Source organism: Schistocerca gregaria, chromosome 6 (assembly GCF_023897955.1).
Source record: "Schistocerca gregaria isolate iqSchGreg1 chromosome 6, iqSchGreg1.2, whole genome shotgun sequence".
NCBI lineage: Eukaryota > Metazoa > Arthropoda > Insecta > Orthoptera > Acrididae > Schistocerca > Schistocerca gregaria.
Genome location: NC_064925.1, coordinates 189,377,122 through 189,398,863, shown reverse-complemented (window position 1 = coordinate 189,398,863; position 21,742 = coordinate 189,377,122). Strand labels below are relative to the sequence as shown.

Below are 21,742 nucleotides of genomic sequence, written 5' to 3'. Positions count from 1 at the left end.
CACTATGGGACTTAACATCTGAGGTCATCAGTCCGCTAGAACTTAGAACTACTTAAACCTAAGGACATCACTCACATCCATGCTCGAGGCAGGATTCGAACTTGCGACCGTAGCGGTCGCGCGGTTCCAGACTGTAGCGCCTAGAACCGCTCGGCCACTTCGGCCGGCTTACCAACAGGATAACGTTCACCCCACATATCACTGTTGTAGCCCAATATACTCTACAGAACAACATGTTTCCTTGGTATGCTCGATCACCAGATCTTTCACCAATCTGTAAGCTTTTTATAAAATATTGTCAAACTAAGAGAAAACAGGATACACTAATATCGAAAACTTTCTGCTCTTGTAACGTGTACTTAGGTATCTATTCTATTGCTGAGCAAAACTAACTGTTGGTTGGCCCTGTGTTGTGCATGTGAACAGTAACGTGAAATAAACCTTTAAGCTTCATAAAACATTGTTGTTGTTGTGGACTTCAGTCCTGAGACTGATTTGATGCAGCTCTCCATGCTACTCTATCCTGTGCAAGCTTCTTCATCTCCCAGTACATACTGCAGCCTACATCCTTCTGAATCTGCTTAGTGTATTCATCTCTTGGTCTCGCTCTATGATTTTTACCCTCCACGCTGCCCTCCAGTACTAAATTGGTGATCCCTTGATGCCTCAGAACATGTCCTACCAACCGATCCCTTCTTCTAGTCAAGTTGTGCCACAAACTCCTCTTCTCCCCAATTCTATTCAATAGCTCCTCATTAGTTGTGTGATTTACCCATCTAATCTTCAGCATTCTTCTGTAGCACCACATTTCGAAATCTTCTATTCTCTTCTTGTCTAAACCATTTATCGTCCATGTTTCACTTCCATACATGGCTACACTCCATACAAATACTTTCAGAAATGACTTCCTGACACTTAAATCTATACTCGATGTTAACAAATTTCTCTTCTTCAGAAACGCTTTTCTTGCTATTGCCAGTCTACATTTCATATCCTCTCTACTTCGACCATCATCAGTTATTTTTCTCCCCAAATATCAAAACTCCTTTACTACTTTAAGTGCCTCATTTCCTAATCTAATTCACTCAGCATCACCCGGCTTAATTCGACTACATTCCATTATCCTCGTTTTGCTTTTGTTGATGTTCATCTTATATCCTCCTTTCAAGACACTGTCCATTCCATTCAACTGCTCTTGCAAGTACTTTGTTGTCTCTGACAGAATTACAATGTCATCGGCGAACCTCAAAGTTTTTATTTCTTCTCCATGGATTTTAATTCCAACTCCAAATTTTTCTTTTGTTTCCTTTACTGCTTGCTCAATATACAGGTTGAATAACATCGGGAAGAGGCTACAACCCTGTCTCACTCCCTTCCCAACCACTGCTTCCCTTTCATGCCCCTTGACTCTTATAACTGCCATATGGTTTCTGTACAAATTGTAAATAGCCTTTCGCTCCCTGTATTTTACCCCTGCCACCTTCAGAATTTGAAAGAGAGTGTTCCAGTCAACATTGTCAAAGGCTTTCTCTAAGTCTACAAATGCTAGAAACGTAGGTTTGCCTTTCCTTAATCTTTCTTCTAAGACAAGTCGTAGAGTCAGTATTGCCTCACGTGTTCCAACATTTCTACGGAATCCAAAATGATCTTCCCCGAGGTCCGCTTCTACCAGTTTTTCCATTCGTCTGTAAAGAATTCGCGTTAGTATTTTGTAGCTGTGATTTATTAAACTGATAGTTCGGTAATTTTCACATCTGTCAACACCTGCTTTCTTTGGGATTGGAATTATTATATTCTTCTTGAAGTCTGAGGGTATTTCGCCTGTCTCGTACATCTTGCTCACCAGATGGTAGATTTTTGTTAGGATTGGCTCTCCCAAGGCCGTCAATAGTTCTAATGAAATGTTGTCTACACCCGGGGCCTTGTTTCGACTGAGATCTTTCAGTGCTTTGTCAAACTCCTCACGTAGTATCGTATCTCCCATTTCATCTTCATCTACATCCTCTTCCATTTCCATACTATTGTCCTCAAGAACATCGCCCTTGTACAGACCCTCTTTATACTCCTTCCACCTTTCTGCTTTTCCTTCTTTGCTTAGAACTGGGTTTCCATCTGAGCTCTTGATATTCATGCAAGTGACTCTCTTTTCTCCAAACGTCTCTTCAGTTTTCCTGTAGGCAGTATCTATCTTACCCCTCATGAGATAAGCCTCTACATCCTTACATTTGTCCTCTAGCCATCCATGCTTAGCCATTTTGCACTTCCTGTCGATCTAATTTTTTAGACGTTTGTATTCCATTTTGCGTGCTTCACTTACTGCATTTTTGTATTTTCTCCTTTCATCAATTAAATTCAGTATCTCTTCTTTTACCCAAGGATTTCTACTAGCCCTCGTCTTTTTATCTACTTGATCCTCTGCCGGCTTCACTATTTCATTCCTCAAAGCTACCCATTCTTCTACTACTGTATTTCTTTCCCCCATTCTTGTCAATTGTTCCTTTATGCTCTCCCTGACACTCTGTACAACCTCTGGTTTAGTCAGTTTATCCATGTCCCATCTCCTTAAATTCCCACCTTTTTGCATTTTCTTCAGTTTTAATCTACAGTTCATAACCAATAGATTGTGAGAGTCCACATCTGCCCCTTACAATTTAAAATCTGGGTCCTAAATCTCTGTCTTACCATTATATAATCCAGGGTTCTTCCATGTATACAACCTTCTTTCATGATTCTTGAACCAAGTGTTAGCTATTATTAAGTTATGCTCTGTGCAAAATTCTACCAGGCGGCTTCCTCTTTCATTTCTTGGCCCCAATCCATATTCACCTACTACGTTTCCTTCTCTTCCTTTTCCTACCGTCGGATTCCAGTCAACCATGACTATTAAATTTTCGTCTCCCGTCACTACCTGAATAATTTCTTTTATCTCATCATACATTTCATCAATTTCTTCATCATCTGCAGAGCTAGTGGGCATATAAACTTGTTCTACAGTGGTAGGCGCGGGCTTCGTGTCTATCTTGGCCACAATAATGCGTTCACTATGCTGTTTGTAGTAGCTTACCCGCACTCCTATTTTTTATTCATTATTAAACCTACTCATGCATTACCTCTATTTTATTTTGTATTTATATCCCTGTATTCACCCGACCGAAAGTCTTGTTCCTGCTCCCACCTAACTTCACTAATTCCCACTATATCTAACTTTAACCTATACATTCCCCTTTTTAAATTTTCTAACCCACCTTCTCGATTAAGGGATCTGGCATTCCACGCTCCGATCCGTAGAACGTCAGGTTTCTTTCTCCTGATAACGACATCCTCTTGAGTAGTCCCCGCCTGGAGATCCTAATGGGGGACTATTTTACCTCCGGAATATTTTACCCAAGAGGACGCCATCATCATTTAATCATACAGTAAAGCTGCATGCCCTCGGAAAAAATTACGGCTATAGTTTCCCCTTGCTTTCAGCCGTTCGCAGTACCAAAACAGCAAGGCTGTTAGGTTAGTGTTACAGGGCCAGATCAGTCAATGATCCAGACAGTTGCCCCTGCAACTACTGAAAAGGCTGCTGCCACTCTTCAGGAACCACACGTTTGTCTGGCCACTCAACATAAAATTTTAAATAAATAAAGTAAGGCTAATTAAATGCAAAAGGAAACAAATTGTGAGCTCAATGAAAACTATATAACTAAAACTTAGTACCGAAGGAAATTATGAACGAGGCATGATATGAAGTGCAATGTTAGACAACTAATATTAAAAAAAAAACAGATTACTACTCTACTCGTAAGAAAATAACTGTTTGAAATTACCAACACTGTTCACTGAACGTTAATGTACTTGCTGGCATGACAGCTAACAATCCTGACTACAAACTGTTTTGCACAACAATGCAAGGTGGGATCTGCCCTCAAGTAAAAGTGACTTTCCTCTTGCATGCTGCTTTTTTTCTGGAATATTGACATTCTCGAAAGCAAATACAATCTGCAGATGCAGCAGCTAAAGATAAATAATATACTCAGAAAGTCAGAAACAATCGGCAAGGTGCATGCACACATAATAAAAATTCAGAACTTTACTATGTATCATGACGATGCGTTTTCTTTTAAAGAAAATCGCTTCTGAGAAATCCAACTCCAACTATTGACAAAAGGACTGCATAATATAAAAAGATTCGAACAATTACGAAATTATCTTGCTATTTAGGAACTACAAACATACCTTTAAAATTCCCACAAAATCTTCTCCATCATTAAAATTAACAAGAAAGCATTATATATCAGTTTCCATCTTCATAGTAAAATATTCTAGATAGCTTCTGCCGGATTCCCAGAAAACAGATCTCGTTCTCTGAAAAACTCATCTACTCACTACTAAGCCTCGAATAAGAGAGGCCCAGCGCTGAACAACTTACTGACTAGCAAGTCAATCACAGGTAAAACAAGATACAGAGTCAAGGATCTCATTTGCTACTCATGCAGTGCGCTCATTCATCTTTGTCCCAGTACAGTAAGGGTGAATTATTTTCAGTAGCAGAAAACGTATGAGAACCTTATAGATCGAGCACATATGGAACGTCACAGGACGACAAGTCCAGCATCATCCACAAACAGTATTAACCGTCCCTGTGCTGACCGGACAAGTGCAACAGGCACGGAGTGTCGCAGAAACCATGTCACTATTCTTTCGCTACTTGTTTAGTCTGGCATTTAAAGAGACAAACATTCTGAAGCCTTTCTACTTGCTCGTCGTTAATGAAAGAGAAAATAAAGGGCACGTAAAACGTAGAGAAAGCGTTCCCCGTATAATTTTTTTAAATTGACCGATATTAGGTTCTCTTTTTTTACGTGGACGTATACTGCTTTAATAACTTTGAGCCATAATTATTGCCTTCAATCATTTCTGTAGTGAGCATGTTGTATTGTAAACAAGTATTTGTAGTTACAAAAATAGTCTTCATTCTCACAAAAATTTTGCAATACTTGCAAATCAGTTACGCACTTGAATTTAAAAGTGGTTTTACTCTTTGACATTTATGACTAATAACTCTTACAATATGTTGTGTTGCATGCAACATAGTTTAGGTCTAAAAATAAAGTTACTGGAACGGGACTGTTTGAGTTGCTTTCACATAGTGCATATTTTCAAGCCATTTTCAAGCCGAAAATGACCTCGCAAGTAGCAGTGGTGCTACGTCTCTTTCCCTTGCCTGAGATATGCATCCTGTGAACACAGCTACATCTACATCTACATCTACATGACTACTCTGCAATTCACATTTAAGTGCTTGGCAGAGGGTTCATCGAACCACAATCATACTATCTCTCTACTATTCCACTCCCGAACAGCGAGCGGGAAAAACGAACACCTAAACCTTTCTGTTCGAGCTCTGATTTCTCTTATTTTATTTTGATGATCATTCCTACCGATGTAGGTTGGGCTCAACAAAATATTTTCGCATTCGGAAGAGAAAGTTGGTGACTGAAATTTCGTAAAAAGGTCTCGCCGCGACGAAAAACGTCTATGCTGTAATGACTTCCATCCCAACTCGTGTATCATATCTGCCACACTCTCTCCCCTATAACGCGATAATACAAAACGTGCTGCCCTTTTTTGCACCCTTTCGATGTCCTCCGTCAATCCCACCTGGTAAGGATCCCACACCGCGCAGCAATATTCTAACAGAGGACGAACGAGTGTAGTGTAAGCTGTCTCTTTAGTGGACTTGTTGCATCTTCTAAGTGTCCTGCCAATGAAACGCAACCTTTGGCTCGCCTTCCCGACAATATTATCTATGTGGTCCTTCCAGCTGAAGTTGTTCGTAATTTTAACACCCAGGTACTTAGTTGAATTGACAGCCTTGAGAATTGTACTATTTATCGAGTAATCGAATTCCAACGGATTTCTTTTGGAACTCATGTGGATCATCTCACACTTTTCGTTATTTAGCGTCAACTGCCACCTGACACACCATACAGCAATCTTTTCTAAATCGCTTTGCAGCTGATACTGGTCTTCGGACGACCTTACTAGACGGTAAATTACAGCATCATCATCCGATATTATAGTGGATATATTTTTGATTTATTTGTAGTCTTTCGTAGAAAATAATGCAAAAAAGCAAATTTTAAAGATAATTGCAGCTTTTAGCTAATCGTTCTTTATTTCGTAGACACTCTTTAGAAGAAAAAAATGTGTGACTGTTCATGGAATATCGAACGTAACGCTGTCTTCGGTATGTCTAACCATGCGTCAGCTCATGTTCAATTTCCGATACTTTTCCGATACATTACGCTCAGCATGGGAGTTGTATGGAATAACAACCGATTTTGATAGACCTTCACAAATTAAAAGAGGACTTCAAAAAGTAAGTTATTCGTTAATATGGAAAGTCAGGTAACGTTTGTAGAATGGTGCACTACATTTTCAAGCGACTCAGATACTTGACACTATTTTTCAACAGACAGTTGCTACCGAGTTTCTGTAAACAGCGATCGGAGCGCTCTACCAATCGTTCAGCTCCTCAACGATAGAAACCCGCTTCTTTGTCATGGAGCCACTCTAGAACCGCTACGTGAACATCCTCATCATCGAGAAATCTCTTCCCCTCTTCCTCTCTCCCCCCTCCCCCCCCCCCCTCCCCCCATGTTCTTTGAGCTTGCCGACAACATGGAAATCGCAAGGTGCAGGTGCAAGACCTGGTCTTCGCAGTCTGCATAAGTCATATCTGTGCAACCTATAGTGGTTAGAGAGAGAGATAATGTGAATTGTTCAGAGCTGACGTAGTTATGCTAATGCACGTTTAGCCGAACCAGAAATTGTAAGTCCAGAAACGCACGTAGGTGGGATTCGTGAGGTTTAAAACAGGTTGTGGCAGTTCTGGAACATTGATTAAAGATTAATTCCTTCGAGTTGTGGTGTACGACTTGTTATTTCCCTCGTCTCCCCAACGATGTACGACAATGCCGGCGTGGCTGCATCGGCTGTTCTCTCTTCGCGTTGACTTTCCTCCGAAAAGGTCGATTTAAAAATGCAAGCCTCGGGATGTGGAGAAAAGGGCTCAGCACGATAGCAGAATGTAAACCAGCAACTTCCGCATATTATAACTTTTAATTAACACACAATTGGGAGCGACAGGCACCGATATCGGTGAAAAAACAATTGAGGTACATAAAAGAACCGATGGTATAGCTTTCAATTTAATATATATAAATATATAACTCCGCTAGCCACCGAGCGGTGTGTGGCGGAGGGAACAATTCGCGCCGAAGTCCTATTTCCCCTCCTCTGTTCCACTCGCTGATTGCGCGAGGGGAAAATGACTATTTCAACGCCTCAGTATGAGCTCTAATTTCCCTTATCTTTGAATGGTGATCACTGCACGATTTGAAAGTTGGTGGTAATAATATATGCGCTGCACTCTCGGCCAAGATTGGATTTCGAAATTTAGTGAGCAGCCCCTTCCGTTTAGCGCGTCGTCTGTCTGCAAGTGTGCCCCACTTCAAACTTTCCACGAGATTTGTAACGCTCTCACGATGGCTAAATGTGCCAGTCACGAATCTTGCCGCTCTTCTTTGGACCTTCTCAATCTCTTGAATCAGACCCAACTGGTAATGGTCCCATACAGACGAACAATACTCTAAGACTCGACGAACTAACGTATTGTAAGCTATTTCCTTTGTTGAAGGACTGCATCACTTCAGGATTCTACCAATAAACCGCAATCTAAAGTTCGCCTTGCCCGATACTTGTGCAAACTGATCATTCCATTTGAGATCATTTCGAATACTCACATCCAGATACGAGTACTTGACGGATGTTCCAAATATTGGGCATTTATTTTGTACTCGTACATTAATGGGGATTTTCGCCTTGTTATACGCAATAGGTTACACTTACTAATATTGAAAGATAACTGCCAGTCATTACACCACGCATTTATTTTCTGCAAATCCTCATTGATTTGTTCACAAATTTCATATGACACTACTTTCCTGTAGACTACACCATCATCGGCAAACAGTCCAATGCTGCTGTCAATACCACCAACCAGATAGTTTATGTAAATCGTAAAAAGCAGCGGTCCTATTACTCTATCCTGGAGCACACCTGAAGTTACCCTTGTTTCTGTTGAAGTCACCCCATTCAGGACGGCATACTGCTCTCTGTCTGCTAAGAAACTTTCTGTCCAACCGCATATGTCATCGGATAAACAGTAAGCACTCACTTTTTGGAGTAAGCGACAGTGCGTAACTGAGTTGAACGCCTTTGGGAAGTCGAGAAATATGGCATCAACCTGGGAGCCGGTATCTACAGCCTTTTGTATACCATGCACAAAGAGGGCCAGCTGTGTTTCGCATGACCGCTGTTTCCTAATACCGTGCTGGTTTCTGCAAAAATGGTTCAAATAACTCTGAGCACTATGGGACTTAACATCTGAGGTCATCAGTCCCGTAGAACTTAGAACTAATTAAACCTAACTAACCTAAGGACATCACACACATCCCTGCCCGAGGCAGGATTTGAACCTGCAACCGTAGCGGTCGCGCGGTTCCAGACTGAAGCGCGTAGAACTGCTCGGCCACACCGGCCGGCGGTTTCTGCAGACAGGCTTCTCAGAGTCTAGAAAGGTCATTATGTCTGATCACGAAATATGTTCCATGATTCTATAACAAATCGAAGTCACTGAAATTGGCCGGTAATTATGTGCAACCGTTTTCCCCCCATTTTTATAGATTGCTATGACCTGGGCCTTCTTCCAGTCCCGTGGAACATTCCGTTGTCAGCTTACTCAGATATAATCATACCTCGCTACGATATATTTGCCTCACGGGGACGGTGTGAATAGTAATCATCACAAACATTTATTTATATGTGTAGGACATTTAAATAACCTACATAAGCTTTGGCCAAATTGAAACTTCCTGGCAGATTAAAACTGTGTGCTCGACCGATACTCGAACTCGGGACCTTTGCCTTTCGCGGGCAAGTGCTCTACCATCAGAGCTACTGAAGCACGTCTCACGGCCGGTCTTCACAGCTTTACTTCTGCCAGTATCTCGTCTCCTACCTTCATATCAGCGCACACTCCGCTGCAGAGTGAAAATCTCATTCTTGGTCAAATTGTTGGCACCATTTCAGTCCGGCTCGAAGCGACATTGCATTTGGTCCACACACTGTCTGAATTCCTCCTGCTGAATCAGTGTGTGATTTACACTTTTGCATATAAGAATCGTACTTTCCCAAGTGTTTCAACTTTGGAGTACGTTACCGCGCCATTTCACTCTCACCACTTTGGTGCCATGTTATCCGCGGCACGGCAGAACTGCCTCTGCAGGAAACGCAGCTCATGTACTCTCTTCTGACAATGAGCCACTCTTTTTTGCCCAATGGTCTCATCATGGGACGACATGCGTAACTTACTTTCAGAAATGCCTTGGTACATCGCTAACTGAAACACGACCACAACGAAATTCTGTGAACCAACTGCAAACAGTCTTCTTGGACGGTGAAATGTTTCAAATATGTGTGAATTCCTAAGGGACCAAAGTGCTGAGGTCACCGGTGCCTAGACTTACACACTACTTCAACTAACTTAAGGCTAAGGACAAGACACACACCTATGGCCGAGGGAGGACTCGAACCTCCGGCGGGAGGGGCAGCATGATTCGTGACGTGGCGCCTCTAACCGCGGGGCCACTCCGCGCGGCTTCTTGGACGGTGATTCATTACCAAAAGTAGAACGAATCGCTTCGAAGCAATCTGGGTGAATTAGGCCTTTTAAAAATCATTAAATAATCAACAAATGAAATACTTCTTGTGAACTTTCCATTTTTACAAGATCTGTTTCATTAAGTGCCATACTCGGTCTGCCTCGTATTATTTGAACAATACAAATTACCTTTTCAAAGGCAAAAGTAATGTCATTCCTCAAGAACGCAATCTAACAGTCGTTTCTAAAAATTTTAAAGGCAGTCACTGTTTCAACTTACGACGAATTGTACAACACACAAATTATAGGTGCGATAGCAGCGCACGACTATTTGCATAGCGAACATTATGGTGTCGCTGAGACAGCGACGGACGGCTCTTTTGTTCAGTGTCCTCTGTGTTACAGGTGAAGGCCGTGGATGGCGACGTGGGCCGCCCTCAGGACGTGGTGTACTCCATATCAGGGCCGGGCGTCGCCCCAGAAGGGTCCGGCAGTGAGGGGTACTTTCGCGTTGATCCCACCACTGGAGACGTCTTTGTGCTCAAGGTAGGTCACTAAAGGAGACTCTTCTCAAACGGAAGGATGTACTATGTATTTAGATTATCGAAATGATACAAAATTCAGGACACACCTCACGTCCGATTGAGATACTTCGGAAAAATATTACCACTTTGAGCTGCTTGCAAAAGTCTGTATTTACACATCAGCATCGATCGACTGATCATCATCAGGTTCCTATATACCAATAAGATAATACATAAGTAACACTATTGGCTGAAACATGAATCTGTTGATTGATGTAAATCATTATCGTCGAGTGATAAAACCGTCAAGCAGGCACTGAAAATAAAAGTATGCTACAACACAGTGATGTGACTCAGTACATTTGTATAGAGTTATCGCTTATAGTATCCTAATACAACTTTTATCTTCAATCAATAAAAACTGTACTAGGTAGTGTACTCCATTCATGTTATAACTGTGGTCGGCGTTAGCGCTGTGAACAGATTGGCATCACGCAGAGCCGACTGAACAGCTGACCACTGTTTACTGGTAGAATCGAAGATGATCGTAGAGGTCTTCATACATCGATAGTGACTAGTATCTTACTATTAAAAAGCTGTGTGTCGTCTGCTACGATAAGTAGATGTGACAGTCTTAACAGATGTTAATGTGAATATGTGACATCTTATAACGTGTGTTTTGTCGTCAATGTTTACATCAGTTAAAAGATTCGTAAGAGCTTAAGCCAGTAATGTTACTTACGCATTATTTCATTTGGTATATACGAACTTGATAATGGTTAGTCGACCGAAACTGGATGTGAAAACAAAGTATTTTACCAGCGGCTCAAAGCTGTAACTTGACATTTTGTTAAATACGTAAGAACAGTGGGGTACCAGCTCCTAAAAAAAAATATTCAGATATTTCCATCAGTGCCTATGAAAACCACCCACCATAAACGCAATACCTAGTTAACCTTAGAGAGCTGGTCACTGTGCTGACATTATGCTTGACTTCTTTTTTTCCCTTTTTATTCCTTATCATTATTCAGTAAGCGTGTTTTTCTTAGACTATTTAGCTTTTCTTTGCAGCGCTTATTTTCAATTACTTTCCTATCGCTCTTTTGACCAGTTTTATCCAGCCCGTAATGAATTTCTCCCTTGTGCTTGTATCTCAGAGCAGCATTTACACCCAATGTCTTCAATTATTCTTTCGATATATTGCAACGTCTGTCTATCCCTTCAGCTTTTACCCTCTACAATCCCGTCTAGTACCATGGAAGTTACGAAGGTGAATCAAAAAGTGAGTTACACTTTCAAGTTATGGCCATTTATGGCACGTACACAAGGCACCACGGCTATGATAAGACACAATGTTAATATTTCACGGAACGGGTAAATAACTTTTGAATTTCGGATGTGTAGAAATCACCTCAGCCCTATGTAACCACCTCGACGTAACCACCCGGATACAGTTGCTTTCACCTTCTTATCGTTACGGAGACGTCGTCCACCGATATCCTGTTTCATCTTGCTGAATACATGATAACGCATGGCGCTAGGTCTGGACTGTATGGAGGACCTTGCCATAACTCCCGCTTGAATCACTGCAGCAGTTTTGGCATTTGGCGGGCAGAGTGCGGTTTGTGTTATCATGCAACAAAGTCATACTGCCGCTCAATTTTCACCTCCGCTTTTCTTTGATTGCTTTACGTAACCGGTGCAACGTTTGACAATACGAAGCAAGTCCACCACATCCTCCACGCCAAAGAACGTTGTGGCCATCACATTTCCCGCTGAAGGTTGGATCTTGGCCTTCTTTCATTGTGTTGATGTGGTGTCCAGCCATTCCGTCGATGTTCTCTTTGTTTCGGGATGAAGTGGTGGACCCACGTTTCACCCTCTCTGATGATTCGCTGCATAAAATCGTTGCCCTCCACAGAAAACCGTTTCGAAGACGCAGGTGACTATTGGAAACGTTGTCCGTGTGAGCAGCTGTGAGACCCATCTGGCACACAGTTTACAATATCCAAGCTGCTGTTGAGCAATGGAGAACACGATACTATACGTTCAACATGTTGGCAATATCCTTCAGTGTTAAGCGCCGATCCTTCTCTAATGATCACATTCACATAGTCAACATTTGCAACGGTACTGGACTATGCGGGGCTACAAGCGCGATATTCGTCATTGAGATCCGTGTGTCTGGCGTCAAACTGCTTACACCACTTTACAACACGTGGGCGACAGATTGCACGCTCATCGTCTAAAGCAGTGATTTCAACGTGAATGTCTGTGAAATTGAGCCGTATCGCTCACTGAAATCTGACCGCTGCACGCACCTCCAATTAGAGTTAACATCCAGTTGTTTAGCCATTGAGCCTAGTCCGCTCTATGCACTAGCGATGGGCGAACACGTTCATCCTTGGGAATTAGTTCACTGGTGATCGCTCTTTTTTGGGAACCATTCCTTGTTCCTTATTCATTGTTCATTTTTGCGTGGTATACGGTTCTTATGAAAACTTTAAAATTTGTAGCATAGGCGACTGAAGGATGGAAGGCGCCAAAAGGGCGCACTTGCGTGTCCCCTGGAGTACAGAGTTTTTATTCATTACAGAATTCTGACACACTTGTAGAAGTAATTTCCGTGCTTCTGCAAAACCTCTCGTTTATCCAACTGTATTGTTATGTGGCTGATGGCAGTGAAATAATATAAGGCGGTGCACGAAAACCTGGTCCCGAGTATAGACTGCTCGCCAATTACACACGATTTGTTGACCGCTACGAACAGAATAGACAAACATGCAATAATTAGGCAGTAAAGAAATAGCAAATACGCTAATGCAAAGAACAACTTCGAAACAATAGACGACGATTGATGGGCGGCAGGGGCGACAGAGCAGTCTAGTACGAGGGGCCGATATTTCGTGCGCCACCCTGCACCACAGAAATAATGTTGTGGAAGTCGTCATATTCTCTTTAAAAAATATGGGACCAGACACTAGATTATGGAGCGCGGGCTTCATTCGGTTGTACGTCGGTCTGCCTTCCATAAGAATGAACATGCTGTTTTACATTAGATAAAAAACGGAAAATGGCCACTTGTATGCCGTACCGACTCCCTTTGCAAGTGTAATAACAAAAAAACTTGCCTTTTTATAATTATGTCTTCTGCTGTTTATCGAAATAATGAAGTAAGCTGATATGCCCTTTTGTTACCTAGAAATATTACGTATTACATACAATGTAATTTTTATGTAATTTACGTAATTATAAAATACCTTTTAATTACGGGTCGTGGACGCTGAATGCAATACGAAAAGAACCAGAAGTACAGAGTTGAAGAAAGGCTTGGAACAGATCTAGAATGGGCTTGCGCAGCCAACGAAACGAACAACCCGATACTGATCTAACTAGGAGCAGTCGTTTCCCGTTTCCGGGAACTACGAGTAGAAAGCCGCGACCGAAGTGAACTATGCAAGACGGTTGCTTAGAATTCGTTCCTCGCTCCTTCCGTTCATCTTGGTGAACCGTTCCTTCGGACCCGTTAGTTCGCGAACGACCCATCTCCACGCACACAACGCGACGGGATACTACACCAACAGACCTATTGCACGTGTCAGCACGTACTGTCGCGTGCTACACATGGGCCATGGTCACGACACAGCGTGATCTCGCGGTGACCTAGTATAACTTACTTTTGGATGCACACTCGTATTCTTTGATGTCCTATCATCTTATCACTTCTTCTTGTCAATATTTTCCACATGTTGGTCTCCGCGATGATTCTGTGGAGAAACTCCTCAGTTCGTATCTTATTTGTCAGCCTAATTTTCAACATCCGTCTAGGCCTGTTGCATAATATCTGAAACGCTTGAACTATCTTTTTTTCCAGTTTTCTCACAGTCCATGATTCCGCACAATGCTGTTCTCTAAACTCACATTCTCAGAAATTTCTTTCTCAAATTAAGACCTAATTTTGAGATTGATACACTTCTTTTTGCGAGTAATGCCCTCTTTGCCTGTGCTAATCAACATTTTATAACCTTCTTGCTTCGCCCGTGACGGGCAATTTGTTTCCATAATTAAAATAATCCCTTCAGTTGGTCTATTTCCAGTTCCACACTTTTGATGTTAAGCAATCTTCGTCAGCGAATCTTATCACTGATATCCTTTTAATACCACTCCTTATCCTGTCTTTTATTTTCGCCATTGTCTCTTCGGTGTACTGATTGAACACAAGGGGCGAAAGACTGCATCGCTGTCTTACACGCTTTTTAATCCGAGCAGTTCTTTCTTCGACTTCCATTCTTATTTTCCCTCTTGGTTATTGAACACATTGTTTATTAGCCAGCTTTCCGTATAGCTTACTCACATTTTTACAAAAATTTCGAACATCTTGCACCGTTTTACAATCTTTTTCTAGGCCGACAAAACCAATGTAAGTCTCTTGATTTTTCTTCTCTTGCTTCCATTATCAAGAGCAACGTCAGAACTGTCTCCCTACTGCCTGTAAAATTCCGCCGCTCTTCGATTTCTTTTCCGTTCTTCTGTATATTATTCTTGACCGCAAATTCAGAGCACGAGCCGTGGAGATATGCAGTAGTTCTCGTATTTATCGACTCTCGCTGTCTTCTAGATTGTATAGATGATGTTTTTGTCACAGTCTGACGGTAGGTCTCCAGACTCATAGATTCCACAAACTCCATTGGCCGTTTGGTTATACCTTTCCCAATGATTTTAGAAATTACAAAATGATGTTATCTACACCTCCCAAACGGCTGATAAACTGCGACTCTAAGGCAGAGTCCCCTATGTCCTCCATATCAACTTCAATTTCTTCTGACAGTTGCTCCCACTCGTAGAAGCCTCCAGTAGAGTCTTTCCATCTATCCATATGTTTCAATTAGTCCTTCTGGGGACGGTTTCTTTTTGGAGTTCTTCGCATTCTTCCTGCTTCCGTTTCGCTTTGGTATCCATGGACTTTCTAATTATTCGATTCATAGTGATTTATATTGCTATATTCCAGTGTTTCCCTGAACCTTTTTTTTTTGCATTTCCTTATTTCATCGACCAGTTGAAGTACTTCTTCTGTTACCGAAGCTTTCTTCAGGATCGCCTTCCTTGTACCTATTTTTGTCAGTCCAATTTTTGTTATTGCCCTTTTTCAAGATGTCTATCCCTCTTCAACTGAACTCTTTTGTGGTCTTCACTATTACAGTATCTGCAGCCTCAGAAAATTTCAAACGCAGCTTCCTCCCATAGTACGAGGGTCACTCCAAAATAAATGCACACTATTTTTGTAAAAATACAGTTCTCATTATGCATGTGTGAAAGTTTTACAGTGTGTAGATACATCCTTCCCGCTTGTTTTCAAACTTAGTTCAACCTGTTCCCGTGAGTGGCGCCGTCACGGCATGTCTTCAAGATGGCTGCTACATTTGACCTTCGTCAGAAGCAACGTGCTGTCATAGAATTCCTGTGCTGTGAAAATGAGACAGTGGGAAACATCCACAAGAGGTTGAAAAAGGTGTATGGAGATGTTGCTGTCGATCGCAGTACAGTTAGTTGGTGGGCAAGCAGGTTACGTTATGAAAGCGGGCAAGGCAATATTGAGGATTGTCCTCGCAGCAGGCCTCGTACTGCACACATTCCACACAATGAGTAGAGAGTTAACGAATTGGCGACTGCTAATAGACGCATCACAGTTAACGAATTGTCACGCTACGTTAGGATAGGGGAAGGAAGTGTTTGCAGAATACTGAAAGTGTTGGCGCTAAAAAAGGTTTGTGCCAGGTGGGTTCCTTGGATCTTGACAGTGGCTCACAAAGAAACAAGAAAAACAAAAAAAATCATGGAAGCGATCACAAAACTCGGATGGAACACTGAAACACCCGCCTTACAGTGCTGACTTGGTTCCGTGTGACTGTCATCTCTTTGGGAAACTGAAAGACTCTCTTCGTGGAACAAGGTTTGAATGTGATGACTCCCTTGTGCACGCTGCCAAACAGTGGCTCCAGAATTTTACCGTGCGAGTATACAGGCGCTGGTTCCAAAATGGAGTAGGCAGTTGAGAGGGATGGAAATTATGTGGAGAAATGAAAATATTGTTCCTAAAGGAGGTATCTACTCACTGTAAAACTTTCAAACATGTAGAATATAAGATGGATTTTTAAAAAAATAGTGTGCATTTCTTTTGGAGTGACCCTCGTATTTCAGTATCCCACTTCTTTCCACATTGATTCTTCCAGACAATTCTCATCAACTTCTGTGTACTCGTCATCATTACCAAATAGTGGATGAGTTAATAACTGCTCCTGGGTACGCCTTACAGTCCAATATCTAATATCGCAATCTCTGTTTGGCCATGATGTAATGCAGCTGGAATCTTCCCGTGTATCCAGGCCTTAGCAGAGAATGCTTTCTCCTCCGTTCATTTTTTAACAGTGTATTACACGAAATACAGAGAATAAATAGTTTCTGTAAAGCCGGCAAATGCTTCTGCGGAAAGATAAAATCTTAAACAGCAGTGATGGTCAGAATTATGGGTCATGTAAGGTTGGCTGGCGTATAGTGTTTCAGATGCATAATAAGCAGTATGTTCGTGTGGTAGGGAGCTCGGGGCAGAACGAGTTAGCTAAACGACAACGGAATTAGGCTGTTTCCTCGTCTGGAGAAACTGTAACCTATTGTCACAGTGTAACATAACTGTCACGATATTCCATCTCGTTTTTGTTGCTCATAGCACAACAGCGCCCCAAGCGGCCAGAAAGCGACACTTCTGAATATGTTATCGGACGAGTGTGAATACTAATGTTATATTGATCTGTAGCACAGTTTTTACAACAGGGAGCGTATGTAGTGCCATGAAAATAACTAAAAACCACTTCACATCTGTCATTATTCAGTTTCCTAAGGACCCTGGGAGGTACGAGATTGTACATTGCAGGATAGTTTAGTTACGATTCTCTTGTAACATACGGAACATTTACTGAATAACGTTGTTTTCCTGTAATAACAAAACATTGCTAGTAAACACCAGAAGACCTGACCTTTCGTAGAAAGACATCGTGTATGTACCCGAAGAAGCAGAGTTTTATTCGTTACACCTTCAGCCAAATCGGTGAATGTGGAACGTAGGGAACCTATATGGAACGTAATACATACATTATTTACCGAATCAAATAAGCCACCACAACTGCAGTTGCAGGGAGAACTACACGTAAGTGATAAATAAGTCGTCGAAAGCAATAAAAGTTTTTCCCAACATAGAAGACAGCAATCCCACAATTGTTGCTAAATCTGGGTCACAAACGACAACAATCTTCAACAAATTCACTTTTGACCCAAAAACAAGCACACTTAGAAAAATTTTCGTATATTAGAAATTCCAGTAAAGCGTAAGAATGGGCGAATCATTAGACTCCACAACAATTTTTTAAGTGTCGAGGGAGTTGCCTATGTTAATAAGAACAGAAAACAACAGAAGTGTATGCCTCTCAGGCACGAAATATGTATTGATATTCTCTTACTTTCAGCTGAATAAGCTGCAAATACACAAATATTCGAAAGTCTTTCTTCATAAATAAATTGTAGCTTATGTTATTGAGTCGGTGTGTTTCGGCTGTTTTTACAAGTACTTCGCGATCATTAATGTCTATTGGTTATTTACTAATACATCGCAAAATATAACAACTATTTCGTTAATCAAGTAGAAAATAATTAAAAACAAACATTATCCTAACGATGCATGTGACACTCTGCTTTCTCACCGCTTGGAGTGGTAGTGTCGCTCCAGCTGGCGAAAGGTAACACCTTAAGTGCCTGAGAATGTCGTGACTGTATGCATTAGACTGTGTTATTGTAGTGATATGTAACTATGTCTCTGAATGGAATGGGAGGTGCGACAGCCACTTTAACATTTTGCTTGGAGTGCGACTTGCAAGTGAATGGGTGCCCTTCACATTACCATCTGGGTTTTCATCATGCAGGATAAGCCGTTACACAAAATTTGCTATCCTGAAATGTTCACTTGGGACGTAACGTTCTGCCCTCTGCTTTTTGATGCAAGTGTGTTTCAAAGTATATATTTCTTTTTTTTTCCTTGATTTTCCGGATTGTGTGAACTTACATTAGAAAGACTGACGACTGTGACTGAATATTAAATCAATAGCAATGGCAATTTCAGCCTCTATCTTCTAAAACGAGAGTTTTAAAAGCATCTAAGGAGTCTAACGTATCCAAATCAATATTGGAAAGATACATTCGTACTTGGTGTACGACAGCGGATAAAACAAACTTAAAACTATATTGTGTTAATAAATCCTTCGTCGAAAGACATCAGAAACGAACACAAGGAAAATAACTTTTCTTTTATGGCCTAAAAATCCAGCAGAGCGTGTAGAAGACAACGGATTTTTTTATACATTCACTTTTAATGTTATTTTACACGAAGCTATTGAAAATGAAAATAAAAAAGTTTGTGTTACGATCTAAAAATTGAAGGAAACGTGTCATACATTAGAAATTAATACGTTATTTTACAGAGATGCGTTCAAAATTAAAATTAAACTGTCGTTTACTATATAATAACATGAATGTATAGCAGATAAAAAACACGTTCGACACTAATACGTAAATCTATAGGCAAGCATAAGAAATGAAAATGAAGTAGAGATTTCTGCGCACGAATTAATAACTGAATACAGACGAACAAACACTTAACTGTATTTGGTATCACATAATTTTACAGACTAGTGTGGAAAAATCAAATTTGTTTTATAATCTAATAGTTAACATGTAAAGTATTAGGGTCTGTGCAGCTACATGCTGCATAGTAGGTGTACACAATACCTTTAATCCATGTAAGGGCTGAGCAGTTTTGTGCTACAGCTACTTCTCTCACCATAGCTCTCTCTAACATTATTAGCAAAGCTTTTACGTATTTATCGACAGAACTGAACTACGTTATTTATTAAAACTTTTTCATCTGAGTGTACTCTCCGATAACGTATATTTCTGTGCTAACTAATCATTTCAGCAGACGCCAAGAATATACATCAATTGCAATATACTACAGCATCAGTATGACTTGACTGTACAACGCCGAGCAGCCTGCGTCATTCGGGTATTGTTTAGTATTGTCGGGCGCCTTCGGTCCCGCCTGCACGTAAACGAGATTAGTTCCGCCTTCTGCCATCGGCAATTGTAAAATAAACAGGTAATACGTAGTTTACAAATCCAATGAATGTGCTCTAAGTTATAATAAAAATCACATTATAATCTTAAATTTTTAAGACTAATATGATTAAATAAACAAACTCACCAGTCAGTAAAGTTTGCGTCTCGCTTTGATGGCAGAAAACTCGTTGATCATATCTTAATAGTTCAGACGATTATCACTTAGGAGGTCGGCTTCGACGTGAAGAATGGATAAGGCGTGCAATCTCTCCTCAGACAACTTAGAACGCTGCTACGATTTCAGTCTTTTAAGAGCCGAAAACGAGCGTTCTGCCGAACAATTTTTAAGTGCCATACATAGAAATTTTCTAAGAGCAATGTCAACATTCGGAAACACGAACTGTAACCTCTCTTTTTGTAAAAATTTACTCATTTCGACTGGTGCATCACTAATCTCAGACGATTTGAAAAGTACGTCGAAATGTACACATTCACTGTGGAAGGAAGGCACTAAATCTGTGTCATATATTGCCTGGAGTTTTGCTGCACGTCCAGCAATATCATCAATGAAATGTTCTTAAAGTTACTGAAAACTGTATAGGAGTCCAACAGTGTTCTATAGATTTCCTTCCTCCTCACTAATTCGGCGTACAAGGTGTCGAGTGCTAGGAGAAATGTTTAGACTCCAAATGTTTCCCCTCCACTCAGAAAAACTTCTTCAGAGTCCGCTTCTTCGTCATCATGAAGTTTACGTTTTCGTGATTTTTATAGGTGCAGTCAAAGTCTATATGTCGCAAATCTCTATAGATTTATTTTCATAATAGTCGAACATGCCACGAATAGATGCAATAAATCCTACTAGTGATTCATATAATTCATGGACTATTTTAGTATCAATATTTACATTTTGCAGTTTCAGATTTACACTATTAAATCGCTGGAGTATGTCCTTCCAAACTGTCATCATGAACACTGTTTCTAGTCTGCTGAGTTGATTCAATAAAGCTGAAGCCTCATTTCGCACAAGTGGTTTTTCAAACGTATTATTGCCAATATGTGTGAGAGCATTGATAACGCCCTCCCAATTTTCATATAGACTTACACACGCCTCTTCCCTTGCTGACCAACGTGTTTTTGGTAAGCTTTTTTACCGTTTTGGTTACTGATTTCATAAAAGAAAGAAGTTTATCCCAGAGCTGTGTAGAAGCAGAAAAAAAAATGTGAAAGTTTTGTACTACACTGAAAAATGAACATGCTTCCCGACAACAGCTTGCAGCCCTAGTGCCGACTAAATTCAAAGAAATGTGCAGCACAAGGCACATCATGCGCTTTCGAATTTCGTTCTTTAACACGTGCCTGCAAACCAATGTAGGTTTCTGACATATTGCATGCGTTGTCATTTGACTGGCCTCTACAGACAGTAATATCAATATAATTTGTGAACAGGACTATCAGTACGGCTTCAGCTAAGTTTTCGAACTTGTGTCCTAGGTTTGGTAAAACGGAAGGAAACCGTCAACAGGTTCACCATTCTTATTCACATATCTTAATATGAAAGATAATTGACCAATATGTGAAATGTCCGCTGTAGAATCTACTATTATAGAGAAATATTTGGCCTGTTTTATTTCACTTATGATAATTCTTTACATTAGTTCAGCAAGAAGCTCTATTATTTCATCACAGATTGTGTAATAAAGATAACTTGTATGTCCCTGTCCTGGATTTCCATATCGTTCAATGTGCTCTGCGAGAAAAGGATCAAACTCGGTTATAAGTTCAAGAGACATCATAAATTGGCCATTATGTAATGAATGGTATCTTTCAACGTGTCCACGTAGGTGAATTCCAAGACTTGTTAGCTTCTTCACTACTGCAAACACCCTTTTTAACACACTAGTCCAGTACATTTTTTTCTGTCTCAACATATGACTTGAAATAATTATTTCTTCTTCCAAGTGACTTATTTCTAGGTCAGAGTGATAGCTCAGAATTTGGGTCAAGTGAATTCTCATGATGAGATAAAATATTAGAAATATTTTTGCAACCTGCAATACCATTAGTAGCAATCGCGCCCTTACCTCCAAGCAATTTACATCGTGCACAGAAAACAGCACCGGTGCTACGGGAGTATACTAGAAAATTACGCAAAGTTGATTCACTACTTAAAGGTTTATGGTAAAATACAATATCTGGTTTTATCGCCTATTGATCTTCTTGAATTAGAAAAAATCACCGTTACAATTTTGATTAATGCCACTTTGTAAGAGAATGTCATTGACACACCATTCTGCAGGATCAACACAAACGAAGTTATTTCTGTTTGTAATGTCTGACTCGACAC

The 21,742-nt window shown here is 40.7% G+C and overlaps 1 pseudogene; it reads left to right on the top strand.

Annotated features, from left to right (window-relative positions):
• The window catches only part of LOC126278797 (neural-cadherin-like), a 217,978-nt pseudogene that overhangs the window by 23,364 nt on the left and 172,872 nt on the right, over positions 1–21,742 (top strand).